General features: G+C 40.6%; 1 long non-coding RNA gene across 1 annotated transcript; it reads left to right on the top strand.

Moving 5' to 3' along the window:
- Positions 1-4479: 4479 nt before the first annotated feature.
- On the top strand, positions 4480-20677 carry Gm42182. The gene is made up of 3 exons (XR_880631.2): positions 4480-4659; positions 18911-19021; positions 19317-20677. It is a non-coding gene; the product is annotated as a predicted gene, 42182 (long non-coding RNA).
- Positions 20678-21922: the final 1245 nt, after the last annotated feature.

The raw sequence follows: 21922 nt of genomic DNA, 5'->3' as shown, positions 1-21922 counted from the left end.
CTAATTTCTAGAGAGAGACTAAATAGTAGGACATCATCTATGTAAAGTATAATTTTAGATTCAGGGACAGACAGAGATAGTAAGTCAGAAACCAGGGCCTGACCAAATATGTGTGGGTTGTCGCAGAATCCCTGAGGTTGAACAGTCCAGTTTAGTTGTGTAGTTAATTGGGTATCAGGATCTGTTCAGGTAAAGGCAAGTATATTCTGTGACTGGGCATCTAGAGGAATAGAGAAAAATGCATTCTTGAGATCTATGACTGAGAAATGAGAAGTCCCCAAGGGGATAGTGGTAAAAAGTGTGCAAATGTTAGCCACAACAGAATTGAGAGGAACCATTGTAGAATTAATGTGCCTGAGGTCTTGAACCAGGTGATCATACCATTAGGTTTCTTAACTGCTAGTGTAGGGGTGTTAAAGAGGGAAGAGGTATGGCAAAGGAGTTTTTCTTTCCTCACGGGGTCAGAAAAGATAAGATTAAGTTCCCTGAGGTTCTGGAGAGAGAGAGATGGTTGAGCTTGGGAAACGTACCTTGTAGAGTGCAGTAATTGGATGAAAACAGGAGAATGATGTTTATCAACAGAGGGTTTCTGTATGTCACAGACTCAGGGAGCTATCTGAGAAGCTGGTAAAGGAAATGACATGGTAGTTTTACTAGGTTAGCTGGCTAGAAGGAGGAGAGGAACTGTTGCTGAGCTTGGATTTAAGTGAATGTGAGGAGCAAAGGAAATAGAGTTTCCCAGTCTGGCTAGAAGATCCCTTCCCAATAAGCAGACAGGACATGTTGGCACTATCAAAAATGAATGGGTGAGAGGTACACCCCTAAAAATGCAAATAAGTTGTGAGGTCTGGTGTGGGAAGTAAGGCTGTCCTCCTATCCCTACAATAGGAAAATTAGAAGGAGTAGTGGGTCATCCAAACTCCATCAGAACCTAGTAAGTGTCTTCAGGGTCCAAGAGAAAGGAGATGGGCTGCCCACAAACTACAATGTGTATTCTTTAGTTGAGGTTTTTGTCACAGGGAGCTCTGGGGGTACTAGTTAGTTCATATTGTTGTTCCTACTATGGGTCTGCAAATCCCTTCAGCTCCTTGAATACATTGTCTAGCTCCTTCATTGGGGAACCCGTGCTCTGTCCAATGAATGGCTTTGAGCATCCACTTCTGTATTTGTCAGGCACTGGCAGAGTTTCTCAGGAGACAGCTATATTAGGCTCCTGCCAGCAAGCTCTTGTTGGAATCCACAGTAGTGTCTGTGTTTGGTAGTTGTTTGTGGGATGTATTTCTTAGAGCCGCAGTCTCTGGATGGTCATTCCTTCAGTGCTTCTCAACAATTTGTCTCTGTAACTCCTTCCATGGGTATTTTGTTCCTCCTTCTAAGTGTACACACTTTGGTCTTCCATCTTCTTTAGTTTCATGTGTTTTGTGAATTGTATCTCAGGTATTCCAAGCTTCTGGGCTAATATCCATTTATCAGTGAGTGTGTATCATGTGTGTTCTTTTGTGATTGGGTTATCTCACTCAGGATGATATCCTCCAGATCCATTATTTGCCTAAGTATTTCATAGGTTTATTTCTTCATAGCTGCATAGTACTCCATTGTGTAAATTACCACATTTTCTGTATCCATTCCTCTGTTGAGGAACATCATGTGAGGATGTGGAGAAAGAGGCACATTCCTCCATTGCTGGGTAGATTGCAAGCTGGTACAACAACTCTGGAAATCAGCTTGGCAAATCCTCAGAAAATTTGACATAGTACTACCATAGGATCAAGCAATACCTCTCCTGGGCATATACCCAGAAGATGCTCCAACATATAATAAGGACATATGCTCCATTATGTTCAAAGAAGCCTTATTTATAATAGCCAGAAACTGGAATGTCTGTCTTTGCTTCTGGCAAATACATGGCTGTTCAGGATCCCAGTGTAGCTCTGAGCCTTACTTAGTGAACTTTTAAGCACACAAAATTTGATCTGTGGTATGGGGTGACATACCTTTGTTGTCAAGATCAATTGCTCAGAAGTGGAACTACAGAATCCGAAAAGCAAAGTCAGTTCATTTCGAGAATGTCCCAGAACTATGGACTTTGATGGACCAGGTCTTTGTTTTCATTTTGGCAGGTGGTGCTGTCTATATGCTGACTTTTATGAACTAAATGGTGCTTCCACCGTGGAGCCAATCATGCTGAGGTCTGGGGGCCTAAGATTTAGGGACCTGTTACATTTGCACTGGTCTTAGTGAATGAGACAAATAATAGGCTCAACCTGTTTTAAAAAGATGTGGTTGATCCTAAGGACCATTCCTTTTACTATATATATACTTGATTGCCTATAAGAACAGAGACTAGTACTATTTTTCTAATTAATGTCTTTGTTTCTTTTTCTCGTTTGAGTTATTGTTTGTTTGTTTGTTTTTACTCCTGGTGACTTAGTACAGAAAGAATATGTTCTTTCAAAGCCATATGTAGTCCCCCTTATCTTGTGAGAAGTAAGTCTAAGACTCTCCACTTTTGTGCCATTTCTAGAAGGGAATCTAAGTATAGTTTCAATAGATCTAGGTCCTGATCAACATGTCTACCTAGTTTGTAATGCATCAGAAGAGGCATATTGAGTCAAACCATTGTTACATTTCCACCAATTGGTCTCAGTAATATGGCTGTTGTCCAGAAGATTCAAGCCATAAGGCAGAATAATAGGCATCAGAGTAAGGAGAAGTGCCTAAGTTAAAGGTTTTGGATATTAGACAAGTCTCATCCCATTATAAGTCCTCTAATGTTAATTTGGGCTACCACAGTCACAATGAGTTTTGTAGGTTAGTGGACTGACATACTAGTTAATTAGGGAAGGGCTTGGTATCTAAGCATAGCCAGCATTCTTGGCACATTTCTGGCGGATAGTGATCAATTTCATTCCTCAGATCCCATCCTGTGGAACAGAATCTTGTTTCCCCAGGTTTTTCTTGTTATCCAAATGCAAGATTTTTTTTTTTTTTTACCAAAAATTTTAGATGTTTTCATTTTATGACCATTGAATTATATTTTTCTATGGTGTATTTTTTTGGGGGAAGGGACTTCCTATATATTCATCTGTGTTTTTTTAGGAAGCCTCTATTTTACAACCCGAATTTTTGAAATGGATTCTCTGTTTCTGGGGGCAGCTACAGGGCTTGCATAGAACTGTAAACTCTGTATTCCAATCTCAAAAAATAAATTCCAACATCATTCCTTTTTCTCGTGCAACTAGACATATAAAGTAGATATCAATGACAAAAGTCAAGATAAATATGGGTTTCTGGTCTGTAGTCATGCTAGCTAATACCTTCCCTGTATTTGTCTTCCTTAGTTTCCAAGTCCAGTCCTGAGAGCCATGGGTTTGGATGATTACCCTATCCTCATACCAATAGGGCAAATCATAAGAATAGAAGACCAGGGAGTGGAAGAATCTTGGGACTGATGAAATGGATCCATACTCCAAGATATATTCCATTTGGCAGGAACATCCATGGCTTCAAATTTCTTGATCTGGAAAGGGTGGATCCACGACGTAGTGTCAGCAGTTACCTTCATAATCATAGATGTGGAGAAAATCACCATGTAGCATCCCTTCCAAGCAGGTTCCAGCTGTTTTCAGTGCCCCTATGGCTACCTGTTTGACCCATACTTTATCTCCAGATTTGAACAAGCAGAAACTGGTGATGGCTTTAGATGTAGACTGAATCTCTCAAATATCCTGATAAATACTCTTTATGGGGAACTAGAGATCTTGTAGTAGCTTGATAATGAACATTAGAGAGATCTATCAACTGCTGGCCTCTGAGCTTGGGAAGCAGTGGGGGAAATCTTTCAAATGTAAATTCATAGGGACTAATTTATTATCTATATGGGGTACAGAAGCCCAAAGCAAAGGAAGGTCTATTTAACATTTGCTGGACTCTAATGAGAGCTTTGCTAAAGTTTCTCTTAATGTCCTCTTTTATTTTAACCTGCCCAAATTCTGAGGATTATATGCATAATAATGTTTTCAATATGTGTGCAAATCTTTTGTTAATTGTTAAGTTATGGCTATGAATGCTGGGTCACTGTCAGACGCCATTGCTAGAAGATAATCAGGAGACCAGTTCCTGGAGGAACTTTTAAGCTACTATCTGAGCAGGTTTAGTCCAGATGAATGCTTCAACCCACCTGGAAAAGGTGTAACCTCCCCCCCCACAGCCTGAAAACAGGCTGAGCAGGCTTGACTTGTCACTAGGAGATCACCTGGAGTGGAGCCTGCCACCCTATTATTCAACCACTGCTGCTGCTGCTACCTGCTGCCTAGCTGTTCCATTGCCTACATGTGGACACATGCAGCTGGACTCCAAGGATGATTCAGTGGGAGTGGGCCCCCCTCTTTATAAGCACGTGTTCCCCTATATTAAAATTGAACCTTGATCAGACTATTGTCTTGGTTCCATCCTTTCTCTCATAGCCTAGATTCCCTCTTTTCTTCCAGATTCCAAGATGCCTTCCAGGCTCGAACCCGGACATGTGAGCCACTGGCCAGCCTCAACAATTTGGCGAACCAATGCAGGACCTGAGAAAGGCAGAGGACATTTGGAAGAAACACTGCTGATTTGTAGCTCCATGCAAGAAGAAAAGAATTAAAATTTGTACCACAGAAGGTTGGTATGGGATAAGATGGATCAGTGCTATACCAGCACGCTGGATTCACTTAGGTTTAGCAGTGAGCTACCGGGAACTAGGAACTCAACAGGCAGGCCTTTGGCTGCAGCTTCTAGAAGCTGTTTTTTTTAGGAGAGAGAAATATTAGGTTTTAATAAAAGGGATTAAATAATCAGGCAGATGGCCGCAGTTGGAAACTGCATTAGGCAGAAAGAAAGTGGATTTTGAAACTCTCCCAGGGACAGAGAGAAAATTGGGGAATCCCCCTCTTGTGTGTGTGCCAGCTGGTGTCTTCATTCTAAGTGTCTGTCTTATGTTTCCGGAATTGAACATGTGCTTGTTGTATTGGTTTGTTGTCTGTGTTTTGTTTCGTGCCTCTGAAACATGGTGCAGTCTGAGTTTAGATCTGCCTGAGTTTGTTTTCTCTGGTGTTTATAGACAATGGGATTTTATGAAATGTGCGCTTGATATTTGCAGCTGTCCCTTCAGGCTGTGGTCAGCAGATGTGCTAGGAAGACTGTCACCTCACCAGGGGACACCCTGGGAAGTGGGAGAGCAAGAGTCACCTGGTGGTCTCCAGAGATTGGTCAAGATGGACCAAGTTTTGTTTATGAAAAGGAAGCTTACCCTTCTAATTCTTTTGCCTGCTCATTGAGGACAAGTAGGGGTTCCACATGTCTGGAGCTGTTGGTTTCTGCTTTGTGTGTTTTGTGCATGTGTTTAGAGCTATGTGAAAATTTAGAAAAGTGCTGGTATAGCTTCTTCTTCTTCTTCTTCTTCTTCTTCTTCTTCTTCTTCTTCTTCTTCTTCTTCTTCTTCTTTTTAACTAGTAATATGCTCAGTGTGTCTTCACAATCAGCTCATAAATTATTGGTTAAGATTAAATAATTGTTATATTGGTAACAGAAGTTTAGCCTTAATTTGGCAACTCAGGAATCTTTTCAATCATGTGGTGGAGCAGGCCAAAAAACTGGGCCTCCTAAGATACTTTTAACTGAGATAATATTTAATGTGATTGTTATCCTAGAAAGTAAGATTAAGATAAAATTTAAAGCAATGTCTCTTTTATGAAGCGTTAAAGCTTACATTGTCATGCATTCATAGATATAAATTGGCAGCCAAATTTTGCAATGTAGTAGTGAAGTTTTAATGTTGATTCTTAAAGTGATAAATTGTTTTGAAATTGGGTTTTGCTTTCCCAAAGTTATAGATATAATCTAATGTTGCAAAAGAAACTTAGTAATTCTAATATCATCCTCATGGCAAGAGGAACTAAGCTCAGAGCAGCTTTTGCTTGGTTTGTGTGACTTTCCTTTGTCTTGCAAACAGTGCCTAGGGAAGCTCTGGAGATTTGCCTCCAGGGGAAATTCCCTTTAGCTAAAAGAGCATCTTTGCAGATCTAGCCAGATGCTGTTTTAATAAAGTTCAAATCCATAGTTTATAAAGGATCAATCAGACTGTAAAATTTATAAAGGCATTATAATCTGGCTTGCCTACATTTTATATAGTTATTATAGATATAAAAGTGTGTTTCTTTTTTCTCTCTCTCCTTTGCATCTTAATGATTGTAAAGGTTTTGCTTCAAGTAAGTTTAAAATAACTGGAATATTTTGCCTCTAGATATGGATAAATATTGATCTACATTATGTACGAAATTTTTATCATTTCTGCTTCTATACAACAAGCCAAGAGTTTGAATCTTCCAGTGTACATTGTTTTCTAAGTAGAAATATTTTATTAGCTAATGCCTCTCAAGGGAAGTTTACTTTAAATCCTTGCTCTCACACAAGGAGCTTTTAAGTTTTGGGGAGTAGCTGTTGCTCCTGAAAAGATTCAGAGGCGATATCTTTTTATTACTTAGGGTTTTAGTTTACTACAGAAGGCTTTGCAGAAAATAAAGAAAGCTTTTATAATTGTTATTAATTATTTTTATTAGGTATTGTCCTCATTTATATTTCTAATGCTATCCCAAAAGTTCCCCATACCCTCCCCCCCACTCCCCTACCCACCCACTCCCACTTTTTGGCCCTGGCATTCCCCTGTACTGAGGCATATAAAATTTGCAAGTCCAATGGGCCTCTCCTTCCAGTGATGGCCGACTAGGCCATCTTTTTATATATATGCATCTAGAGTCAAGCGCTTCGGGGTACTGGTTAGTTCACCTATATATATAATGTTGTTCCACCTATAGGGTTGCAGATCCCTTTAGATCCTTGGGTATTTTCTCTAGCTCCTCCATTGGGGGCGCTGTGATCCATCCAATAGCTGACTGTGAGCATCCACTTATGTGTTTGCAAGACTCCGGCATAGTCTCAAAAGCGATAGCTATATCAGGGTCCTTTCAGCAAAATCTTGCTAGTGTATGCAATGGTGTCAGCCTTTGGAGGCTGATTATGGGATGGATCCCTGGATATGGGAGTCTCTAGATGGTCCATCCTTTTCTCTCAGATCCAAACTTTGTCTATGTAACTCCTTCCATGGGTATTTTGTTCCCAACTCTAAGAAGGGGCAAAGTGTCCACACTTTGGTCTTCCTTCTCCTTGAGTTTCATGAGTTTTGCAAATTGTAACTTATATCTTGGGTATTCTAAGTTTCTGGGCGAATATCCACTTATCAGAAGTACATATCACTTGAGTTCTTTTGTGATTGGGTTGCCTCACTCGGGATAATGCCCTCCAGGTCCAACCATTTGCCAAGGAATTTCATAAATTCATTCTTTTTAACAGCTGAGTAGCACTCCATTGTGTAAATGTACCACATTATTTGTATCCATTCCTCTGTTGAGGGGCATCTGGGTTCTTTCCAGCTTCTGGCTATTATAAATAAGGCTGCTATGAACATAGTGGAACATGTTTCTTTCTTACTAGTTGGTACATCTTCTGGATATATGCCCAGTAGAGGTATTGCGGGATCCTTCAGTAGTACCATGTCCAATTTTCTGAGAAACCGCCAGACTGATTTCCAGAGTGGTTGTATAAGCTTGCAGTCTCAATTGTTATTAATAATAATCAATGTTAATCAAATATTAGCTGTGCCAACAACAATTCTTTGGCAAGAGAAAACATTATTGTAAAGTCATTTTCTCATCCTCCCAGCCAATTGTTGGCCCACGTGGAGCCAGCTAGCTGCTGGCTGCTGTGGGGCGGGACCTTGGGGCACACAGCTTTCCCTGAGCTGTAGTGGTTCGGGAGGTCTCCAGAAAGTGGGAGGCTTTGTAAGGAACTCAAGAGAGGGCTGCCCTTGCCATTGCCCCATAAGCCTCCACCTGTCCCGACCTGGGTAGCCATAATTTTTGCACTAAGACTCAGGGTGGGCTTTCTGGCCTACAACAGATTGGGCTGCCTTCAGCCTCTTCTGCCTGAGAGGAAGGCCAAGGGTGTGCAAGGCCGAGGTGTCGTTCACCTCAAAACACAGTTTCTACATCCTATTAAAACTACTTTGGTACTAATAAAGGATTGTAAGATATACTTGTGTATTTTAGAAAACCTATAACAAAATTTGTGTCTTAAAAACCTGACTAAGTGTCTGTTCTGTGTTCAAAACAGCAATTAATTTAGTTATTACAAAATATTAATCTATTGCATACCATCATTTTAAATAAGATTGACAATCAATATCCCAAAGATAAGTTAAGAATTGTTTTTATGCATGCTTCTGTAGCTTCTATAAATCCATGCATGCATACATCCCAATTATTGTGTTTAAAAACAACCCCTGTATGGGAAGTAAGTAGATGTAAATTAGATCACATGCTTATTCTTCCCACTGTTTCAGCACAGATAATTACGTTGTGTGCTGTAGATGGTGTTTTAAAATGCTGAACAATCAAACCTTCATTTGTATATTAATAGTAAATATTATGTCAGAGCTCACAATTGCTTAAGATTTTTCGTCCTTCAGATGCTATTAATCTCAAATTTGCAATTGCTTATGCATATACAACTCATAGAAAAAATGCTGTCCTTTTAAGAAGGCTGGTTTTAGACATTTAATAAATTTTTCTCGATTGCCTAGATAACTTAAAGCAATGCCATGTTGGATTTATATCTCAGGCAGTCTATAGGTCCTACATATTCTTTATATATTCAAAACAATTATGGTTTAATATAATATTTTAGTATTCTTGAAAATTGTGCCTATAAAATTCTTTCCTCAGTGTCCTCAGTTACTACTTGTTTCCACATAAGGGTGTGAATTCTTGAGGAATTAGACTTAATAAATTGCTGCAAATAAATGCTCTTATTCCTAAGTTAATAAATAAATTATGCACATGTAACTATTAATAACTTTTCAAGCCTTCTAGTTACAACCACTCATTTTTTTATTTCTACTTCATTCTTTTTTTTAATTAGGTATTTTCCTCATTTTCATTTCCCAATGCTATCCCAAAATTCCCCCATACCCACCCCCCCCCCCACTGCTCTACCCACCAACTCCCCCTTTTTGGCCCTGGCGTTCCGCTGTACTGGGCATATAAAGTTTGCAAGTCCAATGGGCCTCTCTTTCCAGTAATGGCCAACTAGGCCATCTTTTGATACATAGGCAGCTAGGGACAAGAGCTCCGGGGTACTGGTTAGTTCATATTGTTGTTCCACATATAGGGTTGCAGTTCCCTTTAGCTCCTTGGGTACTTTCTCTAGCTCCTCCATTGGAGGCCCTGTGATCCATCCAATAGCTGACTGTGAGCATCAACTTCTGTGTTTGCTAGGCCATGGCATTGTCTCACAAGAGACAGCTATATCTGGGTCCTTTAGGCAAAATCTTGCTAGTGTATGCAATGGTGTCAGCATTTGGAAGCTGATTATGGGATGGATCCCTGGATATGGCAATCACAAGGTGGTCCATCCTTTCATCACAGCCCCTAATTTTGTCTCTGTAACTCCTTCCATGGGTGTTTTGTTCCCAATTCTAAGACGGGGCAAAGTGTCCACGCTTTGGTCTTTGTTCTTCTTGCGATTCATGCGTTTAGAAAATTGTATCTTATATCTTGGGTATCCTGAGTTTCTGGGCTAATATCCACTTATCAGTGAGTACATGTTCTGTGAGTTCCTTTGTGATTGGTTACCTCACTCAGGATGATGCCCTCCAGGTCCAACCATTTGCCTAGGAATTTCATAAATTCATTCATTTTAATAGCTGAGTAGTACTCCATTGTGTAAATGTACAACATTTTCTGTATTCATTCCTCTGTTGAGGGTCATCTGGGTTCTTTCCAGCTTCTGGCTATTATAAATAAGGCTGCTATGAACATAGTGGAGCATGTGTCCTTCTTACCAGTTGGGACATCTTCTGGATATATGCCCAGGAGAGGTATTGCAGGATCCTACGGTAGTACTATGTCCAATTGTCTGAGGAATCACATTTCCAGAGTGGTTATACAAGCTTGCAATCCCACCAACAATGGAGGAGTGTTCCTCTTTCTCCACATCCTCGCCAGCATCTGATGTAACCTGAATTTTTCATCTTAGCCATTCTGATTGGTGTGATGTGGAATCTCAGGGTTGTTTTGATTTGCATTTCCCTGTTGATTAAGGATGATGAACATTTTTTTTTCAGGTGCTTCTCTGCCATTTGTATTTCTCAGGTGAGAATTCTTTTTTCAGTTCTGAGCCCCATTTTTAATGGGGTTATTTGATTTTATGGAGTCTAACTTCTTGAATTCATAAATATATTAGATATTAATCCCCTATCTGATTTGGGATAGGTAAAGATCCTTTCCCAATCTGTTGGTGGACTTTTTGTCTTATTGACGGTGTCTTTTGCCTTGCAGAAGCTCTGCAATTTTATGAGGTACCATTTATCGATTCTCACTCTTACAGCACAAGCCATTGTTGTTCTATTCAGGAATTTTTCCGCTGTACCCATATTTTTGAGGCTTTTCCCTACATTCTCCTCTATAAGTTTCAGTGTCTCTGGATTTATGTGGAGTTCCTTAATCCACTTAGATTTGTCCTTAGTGCAAGGAGATAGGAATTGATCAGTTCGCATTCTTCTACATGATAACAGCCAGTTGTGCCAGCACCATTTGTTGAAAATGCTGTCTTTTATCCACTGGATGGTTTTAGCTCTCTTGTCAAAGATCATGTGACCATAGGTGTGTGGGTTCATCTCTGGGTCTTCAATTCTGTTCCATTGCTCTACTTGTCTGTCACTATACCAGTACCATGCAGTTTTTATCACAGTTGCTCTGTAGTACAGCTTTAGGTCGGGCATGGTGATTCCAACACAGGTTCTTTTATCCTTGAGAAGAGTTTTTGCTATCCTAGGTTTTTTGTTATTCCAGATGAATCTGCCGATTGCCCTTTCTAATTCGTTGAAGAATTAAGTTGGAATTTTGATGGGGATTGCATTGAATCTGTAGATTGCTTTTGGCAAGAAAGCCATTTTTACTATATTGATCCTGCCAATCCATGAACATGGGAGATCTTTCTATCTTCTGAGATCTTCTTTAATTTCTTTCTTCAGAGACATGAAGTTCTTATCATATAGATCTTTCACTTCCTTAGTTAGAGTCACACCAAGGTATTTTATATTATTTGTGACTATTGAGAAGGGTATTGTTTCCCTAATTTCTTTATCAGCCTGTCTATCCTTTGTGTACAGAAATGCCATTGTCTTGTTTGAGTTAATTTTATATCCAGCTACTTTACTGAAGCTGTTTATCAGGCTTAGGAGTTCTCTGGTAAAATTTTTAGGGTCACTTATATATACTATCATATCATCTGCAAAAAGTGATATTTTGACTTCTTCTTTTCCAATTTTTATCCCCGTGATCTCTCTTTGTTGTCTAATTGCTCTGGCTAGGACTTCAAGTACAATGTTGAATAGGTAGGGAGAGAGTGGTCAGCCTTGTCTAGTCCCTGATTTCAGTGGAATTGCTTCCAGCTTCTCACCATTAACTTTGATGTTGATTACTGGTTTGCTGTAGATTGCTTTTATCATGTTTAGGTATTGGCATTGAATTCCTGATCTTTCCAACAATTTTATCATGAATGGGTGTTGGATTTTGTCAAATGCTTTCTCAGCATCTAAGGAGATCATCATGTGGTTTTTGTCTTTGAGTTTGTTTATATAATGGATTACCTTGATGGATTTCCGTATATTGAACCAATCCTGCATCCCTGGGATGAAACCTACTTGGTCAGGATGGATGATTGTTTGGATGTGTTCTTGGATTCAGTTACCAAAAACTTAATTGAGTATTTTGCATTAATATTCATAAGGGAAATTGGTCTGAGGTTCTCTATCTTTGTTGTGTCTCTTTGCTGTTTAGGTATCAGAATAATTGTGGCTTCATAGAATGAGTTGGGTAGAGTACCTTCTGTTTCTATTTTGTGGAATAGTTTGTGAAGAACTGGAATTAGATCTTCTTTGAAGGTCTGATAGAACTCTGCATTAAACCCATCTGGTCCTGGGTTTTTTTTTTTTTTTTTTTTTTTTTTTTTTTTTTTTTTTTTTGGTTCAGAGACTATTAATGACTGCTTCTATTTCTTTGGGGTATATAGGGCTGTTTAGATCATTTAACCGGATCTTGATTCAACTTTGGTGCCTAGTGTCTATCTAGAAACTTCTCCATTTCATCCAGGTTCTCCAGTTTTGTTGAGTATAGCCTTTTGTAGAAGGATCTGATGGAGTTTTGGATTTCTTCAGGATCTGTTGTTGTGTCTCACTTTTCATTTCTGATTTTGTTAATTTGAATGCTTTCTCTGTGCCCTCTAGTGAGTCTGGCTAAGGGTTTGTCTATCTTGTTGATTTTCTCAAAGAACCAGCTCCACATTTGGTTGATTCTTTGAATAGTTCTTCTTGTTTCCACTTTGTTGATTTCGCCCCTGAGTTTGATTATTTCCTGTCATGTACTCCTCTTGGGTGAATTTGCTTCATTTTGTTCTAGAGCTTTTAGATGTGTTGTCAAGCTGTTAATGTGTGCTCTCTCCAGTTTCTTTTTGGAAACACTCGGAGCTATGAGATTTCCTCTTAGGAATGCTTTCATTGTGTCCCATAAGTTTGGGTATGTTTTGGCTTCATTTACATTAAACTCCAAAAAGTCCTTAATTTCTTTCTTTATTCCTTCCTTGACCAAGGTATCATTGAGAAGAGTGTTGTTCAGTTTCCATGTGAATGTTGGCTTTCTATTATTTATTTTGTTATTGAAGATCAGCCTTAGACCATGGTGGTCTGATAGGACGCATGGGACAATTTCAATATTTTTGTATATGTTGAGGTTTGTTTTGTGACCAATTATGTGGTCAATTTTAGAGAAGGTACCATGAGGTGCTGAGAAGAAGGTATATCCTTTTGTTTTAGGATAAAATGTTCTGTAGATATCTGTTAAGTCCATTTGTTTCATCACTTCTGTTAGTTTCACTGTGTCCCTGTTTAGTTTTTGTTTCCATGATCTGTCCATTGGTGAAAGTGGTGTGTTGAAGTCTCCCACTATTATTGTGTGAGGTGCAATGTGTGCTTTGAGCTTTACTAAAGTTTCTTTAATGAATGTAGCTGCCCTTGTATTTGGAGCATAGATATTCATAATTGAGAGTTCTTCTTGGAGGATTTTACCTTTGATGTGTATGAAGTGCCCCTCCTTGTCTTTTTTGATGACTTTGGGTTGGAAGTCAATCTTATCAGATATTAGGATGCCTACTCCAGCTTGTTTCTTCATACCATTTGCTTGGAAATTGTTTTCCAGCCTTTAATTCTGAGGTAGTGTCTATCTTTTTCTCTGAGATGAGTTTCCTGTAAGCAGCAAAATGTTGGGTCATGTTTGTGTAGCCAGTTTGTTAGTCTATGTCTTTTTATTGGGGTGTTGAGACTATTGATATTAAGGAAAAGTAATTGTTGCTTCCTGTTATTTTTGTTGTTAAAGTTGGCATTCTGTTCTTGTGGCTGTCTTCTTTTAGTTTTGTTGATGGATTATTTTCTTGGTTTTTTTAGGGCGTGGTTCCCGTCCTTGTATTGGTTTTTTTCTTTTTTTCTGATATTATCCTTTGAAGGGCTGGATTCGTGGAGAGATAATGGGTGAATTTATTTTTGTCGTGGAATACTTTGGTTTCTCCATCTATGATAATTAAGAGTTTGGCTGGGTATAGTAGCCTGGGCTGGAATTTGTGTTCTCTTAGTGTCTGTATAACATCTTTACAAGCTCTTCTGGCTTTCATAGCCTCTGATAAAAAATCTGGTGTAATTCTGATAGGCTTGCCTTTATATGTTACTTGACCTTTTTCCCTTACTGCTTTTAGTATTCTATCTTTATTTAGTGCATTTGATGTTCTGATTATTATGTGTCAGGAGGAATTTCTTTTCTGGTCCAGTCTATTTGGAGTTCTGTAGGCTTCTTGTATGTTCATGGGCATCTCTTTCTTTAGATTTGGGAAGTTTTCTTCAATAATTTTGTTGAAGATGTTTGCTGGTTCTTTGAGTTGAAATTCTTCATTCTCATCCACTCCTATTATGCATAGGTTTGGTCTTCTCATTGTGTCCTGGATTTCCTGGATGTTTTGAGTTAGGATCTTTTTGCATTTTCCATTTTCTTTGATTGTTGTGCCGATGTTCTCTATGGAATCTTCTGCACCTGAGATTCTCTCTTCCATCTCTTGTATTCTGTTGCTGATGCTGGCATCTATGGTTCCAGATTTCTTTCCTAGGGTTTCTATCTCCAGTGTTGCCTCACTTTGGGTTTTCTTCATTGTGTCTACTTCCCTTTTTAGGTCTAATATGGTTTTGTTCATTTCCATCATCAGTTTGGAAGTGTTTTCCTGATTTTCTATAAAGACTTCTACCTGTTTGGTTGTGTTTTCCTGTTTTTCTTTAAGGACTTGTAACTCTTTAGGAGTGTTCTCCTGTATTTCTTTAAGTGAATTATTAAATTCCTTCTTTATGTCCTCTACCATCATCATGAGATATGTTTTTAAATCCAGGTCTACCTTTTCAGTTGTGTTAGGATCCTCTGGACTGGGCAAAGTGGGCGTTCTGGGTTCTGATGATGGTGAGTGGTCCTAGTTTCTGTTAGTAGGATTCTTACTTTTTCCTTTCGCCATCTGGCAATCTCTGGATTTAGTTGTTATAGTTGTCTTTTTTTAGAGATTATTACTCTGTTGATTTTGTTACCCTCTATCAGCAGACGTGGGTGACTAGCTCTCTCCTCTGAGTTTCAGTGGTCAGAGCAGTCTCTGCAGGCAAGCTCTCCTCTTTCAGGGAAGGTGCACAGTTATCTGGTGTTTGGACCTTCTCCTGGCTGAAGATGAAGGCCCAAAACAGGATTTTTCCCAGGAGCTCTGTTGCTTTGGCCAGGAAGGTGGCCGATTGTCTGGAGCCGAAGTTTGTGCCACCTCAGAAGCTCTCTGGCTCTTGCCTGTTCCAGAAATGGCTGGCCTCTGTATTCCACACCCTTACCAGTGCAGCCTGCCCTCCGCGGAGTCCCGGAGCCAAGGAGGCTCCCGCCGCGGGGGCCTGTGGCAGAAAACTCTCAGGCCGGGCGGACCCCTGTGCTCTCACTAGGAAGGTGGCCGGTTGTCTGGAGCTGTAGATGGTACCACCTCAGAAGCTCTCTGGCTCTCGCCTGTCCCAGAAACGGCTGGCCTCTGTATTCCACACCCTCACCCGTGCAGCCTGCCCTCCGCGGAGTCCCGGAGCCAAGGAGGCTCCGGCCGCCAGGGCCTATGGAAGAAACTTCTCGGGCCGGGCGGACCCCTGTGCTCTCACCAGGAAGGTGGCCCCTCCTGTATTTCTTTAAGTGAGTTATTAAAGTCTTTCTCGATGTCCTCTACCATCATCATGAGATATGCTTTTAAATCCGGGTCTAGCTTTTCGGGTGTGTTGGGTTGCCCTGGACTTGGCAAAGTGGGAGTGCTGGGTTCTGATGATGGTGAGTGGTCTTGGTTTCTGTTAGTAAGATTCTTACTTTTACCTTTCGCCATCTGGTAATACCTGGAGTTAGTTGTTATAGTTGTCTCTGTTTAGAGATTGTTCCTCTGGTGATTCTGTTACCCTCTATCAGCAGACCTGGGAGACTAGATCTCTCCTCTGAGTTTCAGTGGTCAGAGCGCTGTCTGCAGGCAAGCTCACCTCTTACAGGGAAGGTGCACACTTATCTGGTGTTTGGACCTTCTCCTGGCCGAAGATGAAGGGCCAAAATAGAACCTTTTCCAGAAGCTGTGTTGCTTTCACCTGTCCCAGAAGCTGTTAATTTCAGTAGTCCACACTCTCATCTGTGCAGACTACTTTCTGTGAAGTCCCGGAACCAAAATGGCTCCCGCGGATCCTGAGGCTAGGGCCTCTCCGTCCGGGCAGACACCTGACCTCTGGCCGGGAAGGTGGCCGGATGTCTGAAGCCCGAATATGGCGCTGCCTCAAAAGCTCTGTCACTCTTGCCTGTCCCAGAAGCTGTTAGCTTCTGTAGTCCACACTCTCACCTGTGCAGGCTGCTTTCTGCTGAGTCCGGGAACCAAGGTGGCTCCCGCCGCTCCTGAGTCAAAATCCTAGCCTCCCAGGCTGGGCAGACCCCTGTCATCTGGCCGGGAAGATGGCCAGATGTCTGGAGCCCGAAAACGGCGCTGCCTCAGAAGCTCTGTGGCTCTCGCCTGTCCCAGAAGCTGTTAGCTTCTGAGGTCCACACTCTGGTCTGTGCAGACAACTTTCTGTGGAGTCCTGGACATCAACCACTCACTCTTTAAGAGAAACAATTCAAAGTGCTATTAATCACTGCCCATGTTACGTGAATACTGACTATAACAGTCAAGTATTTGAGATGTTTTGTCAACAAGTTATTAATTCTAAAGGACAAGATATTGTGGAACTTTAAAACTTTAACTTTAAGAATGAAGACCAAAGTGTGGACACTTTGCCCATTCCTAGAAATGGGAACAAAACACCCATGGAAGGAGTTACAGAGACAAAATTTGGAGCTGTGACGAAAGGATGGACCATCTAGTGATTGCCATATCCAGGGATCCATCCCATAATCAGCCTCCAAACGCTGACACCATTGCATACACTAGCAAGATTTTGCTGTAAGGACCCAGATATAGCTGTCTCTTGTGAGACTATGCCAGGGCCTAGCAAACACAGAAGTGGATGATCACAGTCAGCTATTGGATGGGTCACACGGCCCCCAATGGAGGAGCTAGAGAAAGTACCCAAGGAACTAAAGGGAACTGCAAACCTATATGTGGAACAACAATATGAACTAACGAGTACCCCGGAGCTCTTGACTCTAGCTGCATATGTATCAAAAGATGGTCTAGTTGGCCATCACTGGAAATAGAGGCCCTTTGGACTTGCAAACTTTATATGCCCCAGTACAGAGGAACACCAGGGCCAAAAAGGGGGAGTGGGTGGGTAGGGCAATGGGGGGTGGGGTGGGTATGGGTGACTTTTGGGATAACATTGTAAATGTAAACGAGGAAAATACCTAATTAAAAAAAAGTTTACGATAAAAACAAAACAAAACAAAACAAAAAAAAAAAAAAACAAAAAAACAAAAAAAAAAAACAAACAAACAAAAAAAACTTTAACTTCTTAAAAGACAAAGAAGGGGGAAATTATATCCCTGTGCATATTATTTAGTGTATTTCTGTGCACATTATTTAAATCATACTTTTATTTTAGAATTTTGAAATTTGGATGTCAAAGAACTTAATGCTTTATAGTATCTTAAAAGGATCTACTTATTGGCATATGGTTTGATCCTAAACAGCTACCTTATTAGGGAAAGGAAAAACATAGGTTCTCTCCATGGAACACTGCAGAAGCATGATGGCTAATTCGTTTGACAAGCTGGCAGGTGAGTTGGCTCAGTGCCCTGACTGAAGTGACAAGGAAGCTAAATTGGGTACATGTTTTCGACCCATCCTTGCTTTCCATTTTTCCAGTTTGGACTAGTGAAGCTCTCTTGCTTCAAGCTTTTAAAACTTTATGGCAAAATGAACATCAGAGACTGTATATTCTGACTAGAAATATTAGTCATATAATAGTCATAATGATTTTTCTCTTTTCTTAAAGGTGACCAGTTATTCTAACACAGTCTTGGACTGGTCTAGTAATAAGTCCAATATTAGAGATTCCTATTGAAGATAGCTAAAAATCTTGATTATCTAGCAAAGTTGATTCAGAGCACAGCCTCCACTTCCAGAGAATCTCTGGCCTTTTTACTAATTCTAAAAGCCAGCTCCCACACACCTGGAGGCCAGAGCCTGATCTTGATTGTTGCTAATTTGCAACTGAATAAAGTACCTGTGCTTCCACAAAGAAACTGTGTACTGTTGCCTTTCACTGTCTGGATTTTGTTTTTCAAGCAGGTCAATCAACACCCTTCAGCCTGACTGTACCAGGTGTGCATCCCTGCCCCCAAGAGTGTGCAGATGGCAGCTACTAATTTTCATTCTAAAAGCATTCCAGTACATATTATGGCTTTTGGTCTGATTCATCAGGCCATAGAGACAATAAAGATGAGGAGGATGACCTCTAGCTCCCAATATAGCCTAAGAGTCACAAATTGTGTTGTGACAATTGGCATAATTCTTGTAGAGGCATTGCTGAACCCATACATGTGAGCTGTTGGCCGGCCTCAACAAAAAGGTACCTGCAAACCTAGCAAGTAAAGTTTTCCATCCCCTGGCAGGCTGAAGCTTGCTGAAGTCAGTTTCCCTAAAGTTGCTGAGGTGTTTATTTCATATTTCGAACCCTTCCTAGGTAAGGGCTCCCTGTTTTAGATTAATTTGAATACAAACCTGGCATAATCTTGAACCAGGATGTCCAGTTTAAGTGAAATGTACTTTAATCTGAGTAACTCAGAAAGTTGCATGGACCCCAGATGCCTGGTGAAGATCAATTACCAACAATCTTGCCAGTTGTTTGTGTGAGAATGATCTTTGCCTCTGATGTCCTCCATCAACCTGTGGATGTGAGCTGTATATTTTTTCTTTACAATGGAGTCTCAGGCGGCACCAGGTTGGGTTATGTCATCAGAATATAATATAAATAGATGTTAGGGGTGTTTGTTGGGGAGCCAGGTCAGCAACCTGGCAGTGGAGGACCACAGTTCATAGGAAAAGTCAAATAGCTTCTAGAAAGTTCAATAAATTCTCTTTGTTTTTAATATCCTGTCTTGTAGTGGTAAGATGCCGCCTTTATCGTTCATACATACATGCAGTGGACAGAGTAGTAAAAATCATAGCAAAGTCCATCTATATGGTAATGGTGTTTCCATTTTCCTATCTGAGAGCTTGACTCAGATTAATAATTTTTTGTTCTCAGGGCCGAGATACCTGGCTTATGACTACGTCATTAACAATAAAGTACCTGCTGTACAGCTGCCAAGCTTGTCATGAGTGCGCAAACATTTGGAATTCAGACCACAAGAATGCTGTAAGTTTAAAGATGCTTGTCCCCCAGTCTTCCCAGGAGAACCCTGTGCTGGTAGATGAGAGAGTTGGTTGTAGCTGAGAGATTAGGTTATAAGGGAAGATGAACAAATGCCAAAAGGGTGAATTCCAACAACCTCAGCTGGGCCCCTGGGAGAGTAGACAGCTTCAATCTACCAGAATATAGCTCTGGGGTGGATTCAGGGCAAAGCACAGGCAGCTCTATTCACATTTTCAAGCTGGAGCCAGGAGATAAGAATATTTGCCAATACCTTTGATTCTTTTTTCCATTAACTAAGGTCTGAGTCTTCAGGCACCCAGTCATCAGGGTCCAGGTTGATGCCGCAGCATGTCTTCCAACCCACCTACCACCAGAGGGCAGCAGCGTACATTCACAACAATTGTTGAGAAGTCAGGAAGCCCAGGAATCTTATGTGTGGATGAGGACATAGCAAAAGGAGAAGCATTCCATACCACCTGCCTTCATGCCTGCCACGCCCTGGGTTTGGGCCCCCATCTGAACCATCTCCTGCACATAGCCATGCAATCATAATAAGGAATCTCGAGATCTGTGACAATCTCTCTCTTCTCCCCAGCCCACAGCTCCATCACACCCTACTCTAATCACTAAGTATCACTCAAAATACTTCACTGTCTTCTGTTTTTCCAAAGTCCCTAAGTCACTTTAAGACTTTCTATGTCCTCTGTAAACAGTCACATACTCATGTCTGGGGCTAGGTACACATGTGGAGATAGAGTGTAAGAGACAAGAATGAAGGAGAGAAAAGTGAGGAAGGAAAAATAAAGAGCTATTTATGTAGTAGGTCTGTGTGCCCCAAACACCATGGGATGATCCAAGGATATCCAGCATTAGGTGTGACTTCTTCAAAATAGTTTTGAGTAAGCAGCTTAGCCCAGAGAAGACCTAAGGATCCAAAGCATTGCTGCATATTACTACTGTGTGCAAAGAGGCCAGGAAGCTATCCCAGGAAATTTCATCACATCCCTCAATGGCAGATGCATTCTACTGAGAAGAGAGCAACGGGTTCACTTGGCAAATATTGCTGTCACATGATGTCGATGTATATGCATCTCCTATGACTTTAACTCCTCTGGAGCACTGCCTGCCTCAGGAGCCAGCACTTGTCCAAGCTGCCACAGGTCAACCTGGTTCTTGGTTCTCCTAAAGACTCCTTAGTCTGAGGGAACTTACATTCCCATACTTCTGAGACCCAAATAACCCATTTCCCAAATCCATGCAGGAAAACCACACGGAAATATTTGGGGCATCTATGAGAAAATTCTCCTTCAGGTCAAAATCACTCTGTGAAGGCCAAGCTACCTTTACCTCAAGTCTACACCAATGGTAATGAATTTTTAATAAAAATTTCTCAGGAGAAATTTCTTTTACTATGACTGGCCTTTTTGCTTAATCTCAAAACCAGAGTTAATAATATACTCTGAGGTCACTTCAGACGTAGAACAATGCCAACTGTATGCATTTCCTTTGTATAACCTCTCTTTAAGGGACTAATGGAACAACCAACCTTACTTGCCTTGAGTTTTAAGTAACCAATCATTATAATCTGATGTAAGGCATAGCTGTTATTTTAAAATATGTTTTTCAATGCTTCTGACCCAGAGTGTAATGAATGTGTATCTATGTAAGTGTTACAATGATCACATTTGGAAAATGGTAAATAGGATCAAAGCTGTTTTTTAAAAATGAATACCCACCACAAATATTGAATAAAATATATAAATAGTGCATAAAATGGTATTTGTAATGTTTTTTATCCAGATCAGTTGAAGTCAGTTATTTATTCACTTGAAAAACACTATGAAACATTTCTTTAGGTATCACTAATTTTTCCCCATATGGTGCTTTTTGTGTGGCTCAATGGGGGTAGAGACAGAGAAAGAGAGAGAGGGGAGAGGGAGAGAGAGGGAGAGAGGGAGAGAGACGGAGAGAAAGAGAGCGAGAGGGAGCAAGCGAGCGAGCGAGCGAGAGAGAGAGAGAGAGAGAGAGAGAGAAATTGATTCAGTTATTCAAGCTGGTAAAGACACAGATTCATGCAACAGAGAGAAACAGTGGAAGATATTGGAGGGAGAGAAATAATAAATTCAAATCTTAGATCATTCTTCGTTAAATTCACCAAGGAAATGCATTTATATTTATTTTCCATAATTGCCACAGACACTCTGGGCCCCTTTGTCTGCTTGGAACAGGTCTCTAGTTGTGGGTGGGCAAAGCGTAGGATGAATTCACAAACAGACACACACAGGAGAGGTTGTGTGAAATCTGAATGTATTTTTCAAATCAAGCATCAGACTTTTTATGCAGAAGACAATAAGGAAGTTGGGTGACATATTCGTAAGTTACAAATGAGGTGACCAGAATCTTACATAAAACAGAGTAATGCAAACACAAGAGGTCTAAAGGGAACCACCTGGGATAGAATTCATTGATAACAACTAGGATCAACAAGGGCTCCACCTAAGATTCACAAATCTTAGATGCCAGGGTCAAGGACTTTGCGCCCTTGCCATAGTTCCTATTTTAGTCTATTGTATAGTCCATCTTCCCCTTACGCCATTGTAAATATGTGTGTGTATAGGTGTAACTTCGCTATAGTTCTAAGTATCTATTCTGGTTACTCTTTTGGTCTGAAACTTCCTTCTTCCTCAGTGATGGTAAATTCCTGTGTAAGGGAGTGACCTAGCCTTTATTCAAAGTGATAGTATAGTACCAGAGGCTATTCTGATTAGCAACATTCTTACTGAATTTCAAGCCCATGGCCTTGCTCAAGGATGTTCTAGGACTGTTGGAACACTGGCAGAAGGCTTTAGCTATGTCAGAATTCAAACATAAAAGGCACTTATAATAGGAAAATACTGAAAGAGA

This window comes from Mus musculus, chromosome X, assembly GCF_000001635.26.
Source record: "Mus musculus strain C57BL/6J chromosome X, GRCm38.p6 C57BL/6J".
Taxonomy (NCBI): domain Eukaryota; kingdom Metazoa; phylum Chordata; class Mammalia; order Rodentia; family Muridae; genus Mus; species Mus musculus.
The sequence above is the reverse complement of the archived record's forward strand: the minus strand, read 5'-3'. Positions and strand labels throughout refer to the sequence as shown.